General features: G+C 36.6%; 1 pseudogene; it reads right to left on the bottom strand.

The window, feature by feature from the left end:
* LOC131356276 (basement membrane-specific heparan sulfate proteoglycan core protein-like) overlaps positions 1–20394 on the bottom strand; it is a 40272-nt pseudogene that overhangs the window by 7655 nt on the left and 12223 nt on the right.

The raw sequence follows: 20394 nt of genomic DNA, 5'->3' as shown, positions 1-20394 counted from the left end.
ATTGAATCAGTGTGTTTTGTAATGATTATGTATACACAATCCTCTCCATCTTAATACAAATCCAACATGTATACACAACATAAGCAATAAAATATAGAGAAATTACCTTGAGCTTTTCCAACCTGGATAAGCAAAATAAACACTAAAAAGGGAAAAGGAAGAGAGAATTGTTGTGTCAAATGTGTCACTTACATAGTCAAATATTTAGTATAAATGATTCAATATGAGACGTTAATATAACCTGATGAACATGCTGTGACAAGTTATTTTCTACTACATCTGATGGTTTCAGAACTCATCTCCTGCCCTTTTATAATAGCTGTTAGAGGCAACAGAAACCATGAACTCATTCTGGTGTTTGTGACAAACTTTCTCATAGCAGCCAGCAATATAAAATACACAACCATATATTTTTTCTAGGAAATAATAAACCTAAACCCACTTGTTTAATTTGCTCCCAGGATATTGCTTAAAATTTTAAAAACTGATTAAGAAGAAAAAAATTCAGTAGAACAAGCAGTCGGTTTTCACACATCAGATTTATTTACACTGTGTTTATTAATAAAACATCACAACTTTGGATCACTTGGCAATTCCCTTGTTTTTTAAAGAAAAACCCATTTTTATCTACAGTTGTGCTCATAAGTTTGCATACCCTAAAAGAAACTGTTAAATGTTGCCATTTATTTGGAAAATATGACTGATAATGCAAAGGTATTTCTTTTAAGTATAGTGGTTGCATGAAGTTATTAATTATCACATAGTTGTTTCCCTTTTTTTAAAACCTACTGATAACTGAGTTTACATGTCCTTGAAAGTTTGGCCTTGAAAGTTTGGCCACATTATAAACACACAGGTTGACACACAGAGGTTTAAATGGCTATTAAAGGGAAGTTTCCACACCTGTGACTCATCATAATTGTAATTAGTTTCTCTGCATAAATAGTCAGGGAGTTTCTAAGCTCATGAGGTGATGCATTGACTTGGCTGGATCTCTCAACACTTGAACATGCCAGTCAATAATGTTCAAACTCTGATAAAGAGATGGAAACTAAGAGGTTCTGTTAATACTAAACCACGGTCAGGTAGACCAAGAAAGATTTCACCCGCTACTGCCAGAAAAATGGTTCGGGACACAAAGAAAAACCCACAAACAACTTCCAGAGAAATATAGGCTGTTCTGGAAAAAAGTGGTGTTGTTTCAAGGAGCACAATAAGGAGGTACTTGAACACAAATGACCTGCATGGTTGAATTGCCACAAAAAGACTTTTCAAGAGAATCATTTTGATCCTTCAAAATAGTTGGTAAGCTTTTTCAAGCTTTTTCTTTTGCACAAAACAGTTTGCCTTCATTCCAGATCCCTGGGGTGGACAATGGGTTATTTATTTATTTATTTATTTTGCTGCAGTGAACGGAGACTTGTGAGACTGAACTCTGTTAATTTGTTTTTTTGCTATATGTAATGTAATTTTATTCATGTTCACTACAAAAACCTGTGACACAATGCACTGCTGCATCCTCTGGAGATTGTAGTTTGCTGCATATGACATCAAGAATGTCTTTTTTGAGAAAAGTAACCGTAATAAAATGGACTATTCCTTGTGAGGTGTGAAATACTGTCGCCTAATTTCTTTTTTACTTTGCTATTTAATGGTTGATTAGTATCTATTGCCGTGGCATCATAATGAGGCTATAGAGGTGGATTAATTCAGGAAGGACACCAGTGAAGGCCTATGTGTGAAATGCATGGCCCGCCACTGCCAAAAAGAACTTGAAATTCCAAAAAGAAAATGGGAGGGACTTTCCCAGCTAAGAGGGTTTGGTTTTAATATTATGAAAAGATAAGAGAAAAGAAAAAAAAGACAATGTTTTGTGATGTTATTTGCGAGGTTGTTGGAATGTTCATTCGTGAGCAGCTCAATTCTTGTAACCAGTGCTGATTGCAGATAAAACCTTGTCTCTGTCACGAGGCCTAAACACCAGAGGGAGCCATCGCCCGAATATTAACTGTTTCTGCTCACTTCCGGTTCAGTGACCTATATAAGCTGCACGCTGTCTCAGTCTCATCGCGAAGCATTGTTTCCTTAGTGTTACCTGCCAAGCCTTGATTTATCGATTGTCTCGTTTCCTCGTGTATGACCTTGATCGTTTTCTTCTGACTTCGTTTTCTGGACTAGCGTTTTGGTTTTGACATTCTCTTCATTGCTTTCTGGTTTTTGACCCTGTCTTTTCCGTGACCTCGACCAAGATCTTAGCCTTTGGCCCTTTACATCATCCGCGAATGGATTCTAATACTCCTACGTCTGACGGGACGTTACAGTCTCTGCATTCATCCAGTCTGCGTAGTTTGGCTTCTTTAGTTAGAGTCTTGCTCAGCTGAGCTGTCGGGTAAATGTGGAGTTGGAGTTAGATAATAGTAAAGCATTAATTGAGTAGTATTAAATAGAGCGTTATAGTATCGGATAAAAATATTTTCCACAGTCCATAATTCACCCAGATAGCTTGCCTTTTTACAAGTAATTTTAGCTTGCCTACTTTACTGATCCATTTTACTGATTTATTGCCATTGCCTACCTGTGTTTTGACCTATTGCTCTGTTTCTCGTTTTCTCTCGTATTTGGATAGTGATTTGGAAACTCATTTGCAGACTGAGTTTCTATGGTTCTTGCTTGTTTACTCTTTTTGGGTTAGATTGTTTAGATTGTTTGCTGTTCTGTATATATTTTATTATATTTACATAATATCTGCAAATGGGTTTAACCGCCTTCCCATCTGTTTCATCACAATAATAAAAGTTATTTTCCCCACATAACAACCACCTGTTTTCTCATGACTTAATGTCACCTCCACAACCTGGTGATTCTGCACTTTTGCTGCCTCTAGAAAATGTTCTTATACTGAATACACAGGAAAATTAAGTAACGATCACGAGAAAACAAAAATGGAAAAAATAATAAGAAGAATTAAAAAAAATAATCCATGGCCTTTTAGAACTTTTGTACAATTTAGGGGAAAAAAGCAAAAGAAAATAAATCATGTGAGTTGGTGTTGGAGTCTTGATGGTCTTGATTGTAAAACCCTCTATATGTTTACAGTGCAGTTTCTTCTACCGTGGTTGTTAAAAGACCTGCTTCATTAATCACTCCTTTTCAAATGAAACTATGTCACACTTTCACAAATTTTCAGTTTAATATTTAACGTAAAAAGTAAAGAAGCCTAACCTTGGTATAAAAACCGGTACTGAAAGAAACCTCCCAGCAAATCGACATATTTGAATAGACTCTATCGAAACAGGGTTCAGTTATTTGAAACGCTCAACAGCGACATCGTCCGGTTAAACATATTAATGGCACACAAAGAGGCAACGTGCTGTATACTCAACCGCTCATTGTCTGAAACTGAGGCTTATCCTGGACACACACACACACACACACACACACACACACACAGTTGCAGTTCGCTGTGATATTAGCACTTTAAATCAATTAAAATGACTTGCATAAGAAATGTAATGTAAGCTAGGAAGAAATGCACTCTGAAAAAAGTTTAACTTGCATATAATTTATTCAAAAGTAAAATTTTTAGAAAAGGCATTTTCTTGAAAAGAAAGAAAGAAAGAAAGAAAGAAAGAAAGAAAGAAAGAAAAAAGCCAAAGAGTTCTTTACTTTTTAAAACTGTAATATAAGCCTTTTGAAAAGACCTGGTCTACTCTATAGTTAAACTACTGATACTGGTTTTGGAAATGTTTTTGTATATTATAAACAAAAATGATATAAAAATTTATAAAATACCAAATATTTGCATTTTACATTTGCTGACAATTTATAGCAGAGACAAGATGCAAAAAAGCAGTTCAGGGTAAAGAGTTTTGCTCAAGGTGTTGCAATTTCATCACTTTGAAAGTCATCACTTTCCAACATATATTTAATGATTTTTTTCTACTTTTTTTTTCATATATCAGAAATGTATGAACGTGACACTGATGAGGAGGACTGGGTGTGTTTTCTTTCCAGCACACGCTAAAAAAATCCAGATACATACTTTAAAAATGTTATTGTTTTATGATCAAATACTATAATGATAAACTTAAGATAATCCTCCTCACCTGACCTGTGATCTGTGTCTGACCTCACTAATATTAAAAAATATTATTAATTAATCAATTAATTAAAAAAAATGATGTGGTCTTAATATCTAGGTAATTTTACTGTACACTGCATTAATGTAAGTTGTGACCCCAAGAAGAGGTGAGTAACCTTCAGAAAAAAAACAGCTGGTAGTAAATATTCAAAAATGAGAAATCAAAATTTTTTCACAATCGCAAAATCTGATTTTTTATTTTCACTCCTCTATAACAGCATTCTGGGTGTTGTCTTCATCCATCTGAACTTTCGAAAGAAACATATTCATGGACAAATGGAAATGAAATTTTATACATGGTAATAATACATATTATTGTAATGTATCTAGAAAAAATGGTTACAAATGCCAGTGTTCAAGAATAATAAACATTAATTAAATAAATCTCTCTTTTAATTATTGCAACTAATTTGCAATGGTTTCCTACAACCACATTAACATCCTGTCATCTGAATCTTACAGAAATTATTTATTTACATACTCACATAATTAAGTGTACATAATCATTATTCCTTAGCATCTGTACTTTAATTATGTAATCATGACTGTAACTGCATTTTACAGCTTTAATACTGTAACTAAAGTGTATATTGTGGAAATGTTTCTACTTCTGTTACTACATGTCAGTGTTTTTTATTATGTGAAAGGAACAAATGGACTGAAAATGTTTTTACCTCGAGCTCTGAAACATTTCACTGCCACAACGAGGGTCAGCAGCAGATACACAGAAACCGTCACTAGACTACTGATCAGTCTGAGCACTGAACTTGGAGTGTCTTCAGGCAACCAGCCTGATGAAGAATAAAATATCACAATGATCATTTCTTTACACTGATTCAGTAGAGTTTAAAAGTGTTATCTCTAGTCCTGTATATTGTAAATCTGTTACAGATGAGAACATTGAAGACTCACTGTGCACTGTGATGTTGACAGGATTACTGCATCCTCCAGATTCAGACTGACACCAGTAAACTACAGTGTGTGATGTAGAGAGGGAGCTGATGTTACATGTAGATCCTGAAACTGATGAACAATAGAATAACATCTCAATGTGTGTGAATCCTCTCACTGTCCATCCAGTAGAGTCACTCTGGTCCGCACAGCTCAGTGAGAGAGAGTCAGCAGTAAAGTGTTGAGTTCTGCTCGGACTGATGATCAGAGACACTGGAGGAGATTCACCTGAAACACATGGATAATTTAAATTACATTATGGAATCATAATGATTCAAATGTTTAATGATTTATTATAATACTTCTGTATTATCTGTTATCTAGACAAAACCATTAATTGCTTTAGAAAATTACGTATCTCTGAACCACCTCTAGATGTGTGTTACTCTTTATTTAATAAAGTCACTATTTATTCATTGATACTTTCATTTACACATATTTACTCTGATTAAACTCAATGTTTTATTTCCTCACCAGTGATCCACAGTGGCTGTAGTTTGCTGTAAGGTGTGTGAAAGACTCCTCTCTCTGCTCTGCACACATAAACTCCTGTGTGATTCAGAGTAACAGGACTGAGAGTGTAGGAGCCTCCAGATCCTCTGCTGCTGTCTGAGAGGAGCGTTCTATTGTACCTGATGGAACCCTGACTGTCTCTGTAGGGAAGATCTGTGTACCAGCTGAATGTCCAGCCTGTAGAGGAGTGTTTAACCTCACAGTTTAGAGTCACTGAATTTCCTTCAGTCAGCCAGCTCGATGGAGACACACTCACTACTGCCTCTGCTACATCTGATAAACAAACGTGAAAAAAAAAAACATTAGTTTACATATAATTAATGACAAGATAACACAAACTCACACACTCACCTGATACAGTGAGAGTAACAGCATCACTGATCTCTGAGCTCTGAGTGTCACTGCTTCTCCACCCTCTGCAGGTGTAGTTACCACTGTCTTCATTTCTAACTGAGCTGAGGCTGAACTCCTGTTTTGTGTTCTGAGTAGAGTTTGTAATCATTTTTATACCAGCTGTATGTCCACTCAGTGTCTCCTCCTCCCTGTATTTCACACTTGAGAGTCACAGTCTCTCCTCTAAACACATGTTTGTCAGGCTTTATGGTCACCACAGCTTTAGGACTCTCTGCAGAAACATAATCTTATTATTAACACCCAAAAAAACAAAATAAATACAGTTCTGATTCTACTGTCATTAGTCTGTGATTAGTGTAATAATTAGTAATGGTGTAGATAGAGACTGTGCAAAAATTATATATATGAGAGAAACCAAAGTTATTCATACAGACATTTTCATGAGTGTATTCATTATTATAAATTGTGCTTTCTTAATGTGCAGCTCATGTAGTGATGTGAAACACACACACACACACACACACACACACAGGCTGCAGAGTCACAACAGCTTTGTGCAGTTACACCAAATGCGTAAAATCAGTCATACACACCCTTCTCTGACCATCTGATATTGAATCAGTGTGTTTTATAATGATTAAGTATGAGTGCATGTTACAGGAGTGTAAGATCAGACATGTACCTATCACTGAGAGAGTCACTTCATTACTCAACGTCGTTGACTCTCCATTCTTAAACCCATAACATCTGTATCTGTGACTCTGATCTTCTTTTATAGTGTAGTCCTTTTCAGCAGAGAGGTGAACATGAACACCATCTTTGTACCAGATGTATGGTCCACTTCCTCCCAAAATTCTACATGAGAGTGTAACCGTCTCTCCCCTGAATATTTGTGATGTGTTTGGCTGCACAGTCAGAAGTGGTTTATTATCTACTGGAAAAATCAAAACACAAACACAGACTGTCAATGTAAATATCTTAAACTCTGCATGACAATGTACAAACACAATCTTCTCCATCTTAATACAAATCCAACATGAACATAACATAAACAATAAAATATATAGAAATCACCTTGAGCTTTTCCAACCTGGATAAGTGAAATAAACACTGAAAAGGAAAGAGGAAGAGAGAATGGTTGTGCCAAATTTATCACTGATAATATTTCTCATTTAATTGTACAATTCATTGATTGTTCACTCATATAATCAAATGTTTTAGTCTCACTTCAGCTATAAGACAGGCAAATATTTACCTGTTCCAATAATGTGTGGTGTTTAAAGAAGCTATTTTCACTCAGGTCACTACACAGCTCATTACTGTCTCATGTAATAATTTAATCCACATCTGCTAATCTGAAGCATCACTTCCTTCTCTTTGTCTCACATTACAAAGTTGCTCATGTGCACTAACATTACATTACAATACATACAGCCTGCAGGATAATGTATCATATATGAGGAAAAACTGGATCTCAGTAACACATACAACTCTTCAAAGGTTTGGGATCACTTGGAAATGCCCTTGTTTTTTTATCTATTTCAAAACAAAAAATTGCATAATTTTAAAGAAAGATCTGCATTGTTGCACAAAAGCCCATTATCAGCAACAATCAGTCCTCTGTGTCAATCTTATGCTATGTGTGCTAATCCGAATTATTCATTTTATAAGGCTTATTGGTTATTAGAAACACCTTTTGTGCTAGCACAACACCATTGGATATTAAACACCTTTTGTGCTAGCACAGCTGACCTTTTTTTAAAGATTACTTTAGTATCTGGAGCATCAGGAGTTGTGGGTTTGTTTACAGGCTCAAAATGACCAGAAAGAAAGAACTTTCCTTGTTTTTAATGGTAAGAATTTATCTTAACATGCTGTGAACTGCTCCCTTCACAGAACATCACACACTGATTCTAGCCAGTACAGAAAAAGGAGTGGGAGGTCCTGGTGTACAACTGGAAAACAAGGAGCTTTACAGGTGATCTTAAATCTTTACAGGTGATCTCTTTTGAATGTTAGTCTACATCTATTGCAGTCACTAGAGTCACTCTCACTGAGAACATTAGCAGAAACACAGCAGTTTATACTCTCATCTATACACTCAGACTGTCCTATATCCTGCACATACATTTATCTCACTGTCCTTGTAAGGATTAATGCTGGAATTAATGCTGTTCTACATAGAAATCAAACCAAAATGAACAAAGAAAAATTACTAGCTAACACAAATGCTATGGATATATACTGAAAAGACTAAGAGACTAAGTCTAGACAATGTCCTAATCACATATTAACCTCATCACACAGGACATCAGACTTCATTTGAACATTTTAACCCACCACTCACTTTAATGAAGACATAAAGAAAACATTTTTACTCACAGATCATCACACAGAGTGACCACAGCTCCATTCTGTCACACTGATAAACGACTGACTGATCAGAGGCTTGTGATTAAGCCTCTACACTTCCTGTCTTCTTACACCTAAAGAGAAAGAGAGAAAGATTTCTGTTATGGTGCAAGTTGATGTGATATTTTTAAATGAACCCCTCCTCTATGCCAAATAGCAATTTGTAGAACATAACTTTATTTCAATGACTTATACAGTTCCTCCGCTACCTCACTCAGGATCATAATTGGTCTCAACAAGATATTAAGTGAACCTTTCTGAAAAGCTTTTTATCAAATTAGATTGAGGCAGGGCTTCTACTAGTCACAAAATGGGGTAGTGAAACATTTTCATTTATTAACGGAGCACATACATTCTGGGTTTCTGCAGGACACTTTGCAGAGCTCTGTGGTTATGTGCTGCTCCTGTAACAGACAGTGAGGATGCTCCCCATAATGCAGGTAAAAAATGATTTCATGATGCTGGGCCTCATACCAAACATCCAGAAGAAACACGTTACAGTATCCGAAAGTCTCTTAGGCCACTTGATTAAAACAATCCTGTATCATACAATCTGATTGGTCTGAGCAGCACTGCATTCTCCTGAGAGTGGGTGCTTCCTGTTTCAGCTTCTGCCTGTAAACGGGTAGGATCAGGATGGAGCATGTAAAGCTCATAAAAAAAGCAATGGTAACATTTATATTTATGAAACAGTTTAAGGACAGTGGACAACAGCATGTAGCTTAGCAATAAGGTATTAGTATGGTCAAGTGTCTGTAACTGATCTAAAGCAAATACTGTTATAAACTAATTACAAAGCATAGAAGGGGTGATTTTACACTGTCCACAGTTGAATGATTTAATGTCTTTCTGTAAACAGAGAAAGAACTGATAAGTAAGACGACCCCAAGTTGACGAGTAGAAATTTCCATTAGAGGAGGTGTTTTCATTTAGATTAAGCCAGATGTGGAGAAAATTACATATTGAAACCTTGCCGTAAATGCAGTATAACTTATAAGCCTGACTGAGGTTGAATTGACTATGCACACACAATTATATATTTTATAACAAGGTTTTACAAGTAAAACCCATCATAAAGAAACTAAAAAGTCTGTTATTTCTTTTCTTAGGCCAGAACACCCAGAATTGTCAGTGGTGTCAGAGTGCAATATATATTTTTATTGAAGCTAGAGCAGAAGAAGAGCATGAACAAGAAGCATGAAGAACACAAGATCAATGATCATGAACATCTACATATTATATTTATATATATATAAATATTAAATTTATTAACAATATGAAGGTCACTTCCAAAAGACATAAACAGACTTCAGTTCATATTGTATATGAGTATTCACCTTCAGACCTTGTAAAATAAATGTAAAAAAATTGCCTTGTGATTATTGTATTAATGTGAGTTGTGTCACAGGATGTCATGAGTAGTCAGGATAATCAAATGAATTTCAAAATACAACAGGAATAATTTAAAAAAGAGATGTGTATTTACACAAAGAACTTAATCGTAACAGGTCAAAAGCTGTCTTTGTCAAAGTTTATTTGAGGAAAAGGTCCAAGAGCAGTTTTTATGATGTCTAGATTGCAGGAAAAAAAATTATATATATATATATATATATATATATATATATATATATATATATATATATATATATATATATATATAACAAAATTAAAAAAAACTAATAATAAAACAGATATTCAACAGATATTCATTTAAAAAAATAAAATTTAATAACAGATTTTTATGAAAAGAAAAACAAAATTATTATACCCAAAAGGTGGCACTGATGCTCTTCAAACAGAAAATACAAGACTTTGTTCATAATAGTATAGGAGCAGGATTCAAGCTGTTTTATTATGGTGTGGATAGTAAATGAAATGGGGTAGGTGTGGTCCTGAAGGAGGAGTGTGTGAAGAATGTTCTGGAGGTGAAGAGAGTGTCAGACAGGGTGATGAGTCTGAAGTTAGAGATTAAAGGGGTGATGTTGAATGTTGGTAGTGGTTATGCCCCACAGGTAGGTTGTGAGTTAGAGGAGAAAGAGAGAATCTAGAGTGAATTAGATGAGGTGATAGAGACTATTCCCACGGGTGAGAGAGTGGTGATAGGAGCAGATTTTAATGGACATGTTGGTGAGAGGAACACAGGTGATGAGGAGGTGATGGGCAAGTTTGGAGTTAAGGAAAGGAAACTTGAAGGACAGATGGTAGTGGACTTTGCTAAGAGGATGGACATGGCTGTGGTTAACATGTATTTTCAGAAGAGGGAGGAGCATAGAGTGACTTACAAGAGTGGAGGTAGGAGCACACAGATAGACTACATCCTATGTAGAAGAAGCAATCTGAAAGAGATTAGTGACTGTAAAGTGGTATTGAGAGAAAGGGTAGCCAGACAGCATAGGATGGTGGTGTGTAGGATGACCCTGATGGTCTGAGATAGATAAGAAAACCAAGTTGTGGAAGCTGAAAAAGGAGGAATGTTGTGAGGAATTTGGACAGAAGTTGAAGCAGGCTCTGTGTGGTCAGATTTTACTAGATGACTGGGAAACTACAGCAGAAGTGATCAGGGAGACAGGAAGAAAGGTGCAGGGTGTGTCATTTGGAAGAAGGAAAGAAGATAAGGAGACTTGGTGGTGGAATGAGGAAGTTCAGGATAGTATTCAGAGGAAGAGGTTAGCCAAGAAAAAGTGGGACATGGACAGGACTGAAGAGAATAGACAGGAATACAAGGAGTTACAGCACAGAGTGAAGAGGGAGGTGTCTAAGGCCAAGCAGAAGGCTTATGATGAGTTGTACACTAGGTTAGACACTAGAGAAGGAGAGAAGGACTTGTACAGGTTAGCTAGGCAGAGGGATCGAGATGGGAAGGATGTGCAGCAAGTTAGAGTTATTAAGGATAGAGATGGACGGGTGCTCACAAGTGAGGAGAGTGTACAGAGGAGATGGAAGAAGTACTTTGAAGAGCTGATGAATGAGAAAATGAGAGGGAAGAAAGAGTAGAAGGGGTGAACTCTGTGGAACAGAAAGTAGATAAGATTAGAAAGGATGTCAGGAAAGCTTCGAAGAGGATGAAAAGTGGAAAGGCAGTTGGTCCTGATGACATCCTGGTGGAGGTCTGGAAGTGTCTAGGAGAGGCAGAAGTGAATTTTTTAACTGGTTTGTTTAACAGGGATTTAGAGAGTGAGAAGATACCTGAGGAATGGAGAAGTAGTGTATTATTTTTATGAATAAGTGTGACATGCAGAGTTGCAGTAACTATAGGGGGATAAAGTTGATGAGCCATACAATGAAGCTATAGGAAAGAGTAGTGGAAGCTAGGTTAAGGAAGGTAGTGGAAATTTGTGAGCAATAGTATGGCTTCATGCCCAGAAAGAGCGCAACAGATGCAATTTTTGCTCTCAGACTTTTGATGGAGAAGTATAGGGATGGTCAGAGAGAGTTGCACTGTGTGTTTGTAGACTTGGAGAAAGCGTATGACAGGGTGCCAAGAGAAGAGCTGTGGTACTGCATGAGGAAGTCAGGAGTAGCAGAGAAGTATATCAGAGTGGAGCAGGACAGTGGTGAGGTGTGCTATAGGTCAGACAGAGGAGTTCAAAGTGGAGGTGGGACGGCATCGGGGATTGGCTCGGAGCCCCTTCTTGTTTGCTATGGTGATGGACCAGTTGTCAGAGGAGGTCAGACAGGAGTCTCCTTGGACAATGATGTTTGCAGATGACATTGTGATCTGTAGTAAGAGCAGGGAGCAGATGTAGGAAACCTGTGCAGGCAGGTTGGAATGGGTGGATAAAGGAGTCAGGAGTTCTGTTTGATAGAAAAATATCAGCAAAAATCAAAGGAAAGGTGTACAAGACAATGGTGACAATGGTTTCGAGACAGTGTCCCTGAGAAAGAGACAGGAGTCAGAGCTGGAGGTAGCAGAGCTGAAGATGTTGAGGTTCTCTTTGGGAGTGACAAGGTTGGACAGGATTAGGAACGAGTACATCAGAGGGACAGCTCATGTTGGACGTTTTGGGGACAAAGTTAGGGAGGCCAGATTAAGATGGTTTGGACATGTTCAGAGGAGGGAGAGTGAGTATATTGGTAGGAGAATGTTGGACATGAAGCTGCCAGGCAGGAGGCAAAGAGGAAGGCCAAAGAGGAGGTATATGGATGTAATAAATGAGGATATGAAACTTGTGGGGGCAAGTGTTGAGGATGCAGAAGATAGGGATAGGTGGAGAGAGATGAGTCGCTGTGGCGACCCCTGAAGGGAAAAGACGAAAAAAGAAGAAGACAGTGTGGTTTTTCTTTCCAGCACACGCTAAAAAGTCCAGATGAATACTATAAAAAGTTTATTGATTTTTGGTTAAAGCATTTAGATTAATCATAAACTATAATGATAAACTAATAATAAACCTCCTCACCTGACCTGTGATCTGTGTCTGAACTCACTAATGCTATTGTAGCTGAATGAACCCAAATCCCCACAGCTACTCTACAAAATCTAGTGGAAAGCCTTCTCAGAAGAGTGGAGATGGTTATAACATGGAACGGGATGTTCAACAACCACAGATTGGTTTGATGGTCAGATGTCCACAAACTTTTGTAGCACATGCTATATTTAACAATATACATATACGATATATGGCACATGTACAAAATGTTAATAATAAATCTACAAAATATTTTATCCAGTTAGATGAAGACATATGAAAAGAGATGAACAATAGAGAGATTATTAAGGTATTAATTTAAAAAAATAATGTGGTCTTAATATCTAGTTCATTTTACAGTACATTGCATTAAAATATGTTGAACAAAAACGGCTAGTAGTAAATATTCAAGAGAGAGAAATCAAAATTATTTTACAATTCAAAATTTTTTTTGTTCACTCCTCTATGACAGCATTCTGGGTGTTGTCTTCATCCATCTGAACTGTCAAAAAAAAACCAGTATTTATGGACAAATATTGAATGAAATTTGATACATGATAATGATGAGGGTTTTCACTTTTCATGGAAGTGCTTAGAGAAAATGGCTACAAATGCCTGTGTTCAAGAATAATAAACATTAATTACATAAACCTCTCTTTCAATTATTACAACTAATTTGTGAAGGTTTCCTGCAACCACATTAACATCCTCTCATCTGAATCATACAGAAATCATTAAATCACATAATCACATATTCAAGTGTACATAACTGTTATTTCTTAGCATCTCTACTTTAATTATGTAATCATGACTGTAACTGCATTTTAGAGCTTTAATACTGTAACTAAAGTGTATATTGTGGAAATGTTTCTACTTCTCCTGTTACTGCATGTCAGTGTGTTTATTGTGTGAAATGTACAAATGGACTGAAAATGTTTTTACCTCGAGCTCTGCAACATTTCACTGCCACAACAATGGTCAGCAGCAGATACACAGAAACCGTCACTAGACTACTGATCAGTCTGAGCCCTGAACTTGGAGTGTCTTCAGGCAACCAACCTGATGAGGATAAAAATATTATCATAATGATCATTTCTTTACACTGATTCAGTAGAGTTTAAAAGTGTTATCTCTAGTCCTGTGTATTGTAAAGATGCTACAGATGAGAACATTGAAGACTCACTGTGCACTGTGATGTTGACAGGATTACTGCGTCCTCCAGATTCAGACTGACACCAGTAAACTCCAGTGTGTGATGTAGAGAGGGAGCTGATGTTACATGTAGATCCTGAAACTGATGAACAATAGAATAACATCTCAGTGTGTGTGAATCCTCTCACTGTCCATCCAGTAGAGTCACTCTGGTCCGCACAGCTCAGTGAGAGAGAGTCAGCAGTAAAGTGTTGAGTTCTGCTCGGACTGATGATCAGAGACACTGGAGGAGATTCACCTGAAACACATGGATAATTTAAATTACGTTATGAAATCATAATGATTCAAATGTTTAATGACTTATTATAATACTTCTGTATTATCTGTTATCTAGACTAAATCTTTATTTGCTTTAAAAAATAATGTATCTCCGAACCACCTCTAGATGTGTGTTACTCTTTATTTAATAAATTCACTATCTATTCATTGATACTTTCATTTACACATATTTACTCTGATTAAACTCAATGTTTTATTTCCTCACCAGTGATCCACAGTGGCTGTAGTTTGCTGTAAGGTGTGTGAAAGACTCCTCTCTCTGCTCTGCACTCATAAACTCCTGTGTGATTCAGAGTAACAGGACTGAGAGTGTAGGAGCCTCCAGATCCTCTGCTGCTGTCTGAGAGGAGCAATGCTCTGTACCTGATGAAACCCTGTCTGTCTCTGTAGGAAGCATCTACATACCAGCTGAATGTCCAGCCTGTAGAGGAGTGTTTAACCTCACACCTTAGAGTCACTGAATCTCCTTCAGTCAGCCAGCTCAATGGAAAAACACTCATTACTGCCTCTGCTACATCTGATGGACAACAAACATGTGAAAAAAAATCAAACAGAGTTTACATTTAATTAATGACAAGATAACACAAACTCACACACTCACCTGATACAGTGAGAGTAACAGCATCACTGATCTCTGAGGTCTGAGTGTCACTGCTTCTCCTCCCTCTGCAGGTGTAGTTACCACTGTCTTCATTTCTAACTGAGCTGGGGCTGAACTCCTGTGTTTTGTGTTCTGAGTAGAGTTTGTAATCATTTTTATACCAGCTGTATGTCCACTCAGTGTCTCCTCCTCCCTGTATTTCACACCTGAGAGTCACAGTCTCTCCTCTGAACACATGTTTGTCAGGCTTTATGGTCACCACAGCTTTAGGACTCTCTGCAGAAACATAATCTTATTATTAACACCACAAAATAAACACAGCAACAGTTCTGATTCTACTGTCAGTAGTCTGTGATTAGTTTAATCATTTGTGATGGTATAGAGTATATGTAATAATGTTACCTAAACTTAATTAAGAAGTGTACTGTATAAAATTCTTGAGAACTCTGTTGTTGTACAAATTTTGTTACATATGTTTATTCTGTCAGTGTGTTTTGTAATGATTATGTATGAGTGTATGTTACAGGAGTATAAGATCAGACATGTACCTCTCACTGAGAGAGTCACTTCATAACTCCATGCAGTTGACCATCCATTACTAAACCCATAACAAGTGTATCTTTGACTCTGATCTACTTTTATAGTATAGTCCATTTCAGCAGAGCTGTAAATAAGACAACCATTTTTGTACCAGTAGTATGGTCCACTTCCTCCCGAAATTCTACATGAGAGCGTAACCATCTCTCCTCTGAATATTTGTGATAAATTTGGCCGCACGATCAGAAGTGGTATAATCATTGCTGGAAAATCAATGTAAATATCTTAAACTCTGAATGACAATGTACAAACACAATCTTCTCCATCTTAATACAAATCCAACATGAACACAAATCCAAAAGGAACAACAGGCACACCTGGGATGACTGGAATAACTGGAATAACTGGTACAACCAGGACAACTGGAATAACTTTATGATAGCCATGAGACACATCAGAAACCATAAGCTCATTCTCGTGTGTGTGACAAACGTCACAATAGCTGCCAGGCATAAGGCACACTAAATACATCATATCAGCGAAACACACACTTCTCTGACCATCTGATATTTGATCAGTGTGTTTTGTAATGTAATTATGTATTAGTGCATTTGACTAAATATCTTAAACTCTGCATGACAATGTACAAACACAATCTTCTCCATCTTAATACAAATCCAACCTTTAAACAACATTAGAAATAAAATAAAGAAATCACCTTGAGCTTTTCCAACCTGGATAAGTGAAATGAACACTAAAAAGGGAAGAGAAACAGAGAATTCTTATGTCAAATTTATCACTTATTAAATTTCTAATTTAATTGTATAATTCATTTGATTTTTCACTCATATAATCAAATATTTCAGTATAGATGATTCAATAGGAGACCTTAATATAACCTGATGAACATGCTCAGACAAGTTGTTTTCTACTACATCTGATGGTTTCAGAACTCATCTCCTGTCCGTTTATAATAGCCTTCTATGTGCGCTTCGAGGACAACACTGCTAAAAGTGGAGTTTCAGCCTTCATGAGTGTCAGAGAGGACCGCCCACTCAGTGTCTTAGAGCATGACATGGGGACAAATGTCATGAGAGATCTTTACTATGAAAAAAACAACAGATCTATTTCTATTTTTGTTGGCGCTGAAAGTTTCGGCTGAAATGGACAACTCTGTAACCTTACACTTCTTACACTACTACAAATTATTTAATCACCTACACAACCATTCAAAAGTTTGGGATAACTTGGGAAATTTACTTGCTTTTCAAAGAAAAACCAATTGTTGTCCATTTCAAAAACAAACAAACAAAAAAAAGATGATTTTAAAAGTAAGAGCTATATTGTCGCACAGAAGCCATCCATCAGTCCTCTGTTTCAAGCTCATTTCACATTTGTTAATCCAAATTGTTCATTTTGTGAAGCTAATTGGTTATTAGAAACCTCTTTTGCATTGTATAGTTTCACCATGCTGTGAACTACTTCCTTCATAGAACAGTGCAAACTGGTTCTAACTAGAACAGAAAAAGGAGTGGGAGGCCCTGGTGTACAACTGGAAAACAAGGAACTTTTCAAATGATATTAAACACTATTAAATGTTAGTGTACATCGATTGCAGTTATATTATTTATGTTTATGATTATGATTGATTGCAGAGGTGCAGCCACTTTATTGTGGGTTAAAGACACTAAAGTCACGTTAAATAGCAGTTAAATAGCAGCACTCTCACTGAGAACATTAGCAGAAACACAACAGTTTATATACTCATCTTTACCCTCAGACTATCCTATATCCTACACATATATTTATCTCACTGCCAAACCAAAATGAAGCAAAAAAAGTTTAAACTAGTTAACACAATTGGTAGGGATATACACTGAAATGTCTAAGTGACTAAAGTCTAGACAATGTCCTAATCACATATTACACCATCACACATTTTTACTCACAGATCATCATACAGAGTGGCCACAGTTCCATTCTGCCACAAAGATAAATGATATTTATTCTAGGAAATAAACCACAAAACTACTTCTTTAATTTGCTTCCAGGAAACTTCTGTGCCTAAACAATTTAGATATTCAACTGCACCACAAAACCAATTTTGGGAACTTCCTAGGAAGTTCAGATGAGTTAGAGAAGCTAATTGCTGCTCTAAAGAAGAAGCAGTCTATTTTCACTCAATGAATTTAATTGCGTTTATTAATAAAAGGTTCAAATAGTACACATTATTAATCTCATATATATGTATTGCAGTCCCAACACAGCAGTTTATACACTCATCTAAACCCTCAGACTAACCTACAGTGTTCAGCGTAAATGAGTACACCCCCTTTGAAAAGTAACATTTTATACAATATCTCAATGAACACAAAAACAATTTCCAAAATGTTGACAAGAATAAGTCTAATGTAACATATGTTTAACTTATAACAAGAAAGTAAGGTTAATAATATAACTTAGATTACACATTTTTCAGTTTTACTCAAATTAGGGTGATGTGTACACCCCACAACAAAAACTACTACATCTAGTACTTTGCAATGCCTCCATGATTTTTAATAACAGCACCAAGTATTCTAGGCATGGAATGAAGAAGTTGGTGACATTTTGCAACATCTATCTTTTTCCATTCTTCAATAATGACCTCTTTTAGAGACTGGATGCTGGATGGAGAGTGATGCTCAACTTGTCTCTTCAGAATTCCCCATAGGTGTTCGATTGGGTTCAGATCAGGAGACATACTTGGCCACTGAATCACTCTTACCCTCTTCTTCTTCAGAAATCCAACAGTGGCCTTAGATGTGTGTTTAGGGTCATTGTCATGTTGGAAAAGTGCATGACGACCAAAGGCACAGAGTGATGGTAGCAACTTCTCTTTCAGTATAGAGCCGTACATCTGTGAATTCATGATGCCATCAATGAAATGCAGCTCCCCGACACCAGCAGCACTCATGCATCCCCATGTAAGGACACTGCCACCACCATATTTCACTGTAGGCACGATGCATTTTTCATATTCTTCACCTTTGCAACACCATACAGTTTTGAAGCCATCAGTTCCAAAAACATTTATCTTGGTCTCATCACTCCAGAATCCTAGTAGTCTTCATCTTTGTCAGCATGGGCCCTGGCAAACTCTAGGCAGGCCTCTTTCATGGACGGCACCAATGCATGCCATTCCTCTGCAGTGTACGCCGTATTGTGTCATGGGAAACAGTCCCCAGAGTTTGGCTTTCTACTTCTTTAGATAACTGCAGTGAACTTGCATGCCGATTTTCTTCAACCCTTCTCATCACAAAACACTCCTGTCGAGGCGTTAACTTCCCTGCATGACCTGGACGTCTCTGTGAGATGGTTGCACCAATTTTTGTACCACTTTTGCTACATTATTCTGACTGATAAGTGAATCTTTGCTGATCTTCTTGTAGCCATCACTTTTCTGGTGTAAAGAAATGATTTTCTTTCTCAGGTCTTGTAACATTTCTGTTCCATGTGGTGCGTATGAAATGGGAAGGGGTTTTCTTTAAATAACACCCCTTTATAGTCAACTGTCTTCTGGAGACCTGTGTAATGAATAATTACACTCACCTGTGGTTGAATTCTTGTTAAATTAAACATTTGCTCCAGAGACTCTAAGTTATATTATTAACCTTACTTTCATGTTATAAGTTGAACAGATGTTATATTAAACTTAGTCTTGTCAACATTTTGGAAATTGTTTTTGTGTTCATTGAGATACTGCTTAAAATGTTAATTTTCAAAGGGGGTGTACTCATTTTCGCTGAGCACTGTATATCCTACACACACACATTTATCTCACTGTCCTTGTAAGGATTAATACAGCTAATTAATACTATTCTACACAGAAATCAAACTAAGATTAAACAAAAAAAAAACATCAATATTAAACAAATAAACAAGTTATCACAAGGTCTAAAGTCATATGGACTCGCTCACATAACTAAGTCTAGACAATGTCCTAATCACATATTAACCTCATCACACAGTACATCAGACTTCATGTGGAAATTTTCAACCCACCAGTCACTCTAATGAAGACACAAAGAAAACATTTTTACTCACAGATCATCACACAGAGTGACCACAGCTCCATTCTGTCACACTGATAAACAACTGACTGATCAGTGGTTTATGTTAAAGCCTCTACACTTCCTCTGCTCTTACTTATAAAGAGAAAGAACAATTTCCATTTGGTGCAAGTTGATGTGATATTTTTAAATGAACCCCTCCTCTATGCCTCCAGAAATTCTAGCAACAAATAGCAATTTGCAGAACATAACTTTATGTCCCTGAATGAACTTGTACAGTTCCTCTGCTACCTTAACCAGGTTTATAATTGGTCTCAACAAGATATTAAGTTATCTAATTTTATTGAGGCTGGGCTTCTGCTAATCACAAAATGGGCTAGTGAAATGCCATTTTCTTTCATTTATGATGGAGGACATACACACTAAACATTCACATTAATACATATATTTTAAAGTTAATTAACCAATTATGATTGAGACTCTGGCAGAGATATGGTGCCCTTTGTACAGTTTATATTTGTTCAGTGTGTAAGTACTGTATGTTTGATATTCAGGTTAATGTGTGCAGAGACCCTAATAATCACAAAAGAGTCTAGTGGGTATGAGTCACTAATGCTAAATGGTTAAGGACTTTTTGTTTCCAGGAATAACCAACAGAAACTAACCACAAATTGTAAAAGGACATGCATACACTGACTCACACATGCACACACACGCACACACCAGTGTGTATGATGCTACACACAGTAGTGGACAGTGTATTACTTCAAATGAATCATACAACCTATATGGAATAAGTGAACTTTCCCATTAAACTTGGCACGACTCACCCATTAATCCAAATGTACTCGTGTAAATGCTCTGAAGAATGCCTAAATTTTAGCATCACTTTAACCACAGAATCATAAAATATAAATCTAAAAACAACATCTGTTT

This window comes from Hemibagrus wyckioides, linkage group LG07 (genome assembly GCF_019097595.1).
Source record: "Hemibagrus wyckioides isolate EC202008001 linkage group LG07, SWU_Hwy_1.0, whole genome shotgun sequence".
Taxonomy (NCBI): domain Eukaryota; kingdom Metazoa; phylum Chordata; class Actinopteri; order Siluriformes; family Bagridae; genus Hemibagrus; species Hemibagrus wyckioides.
The sequence above is the reverse complement of the archived record's forward strand: the minus strand, read 5'-3'. Positions and strand labels throughout refer to the sequence as shown.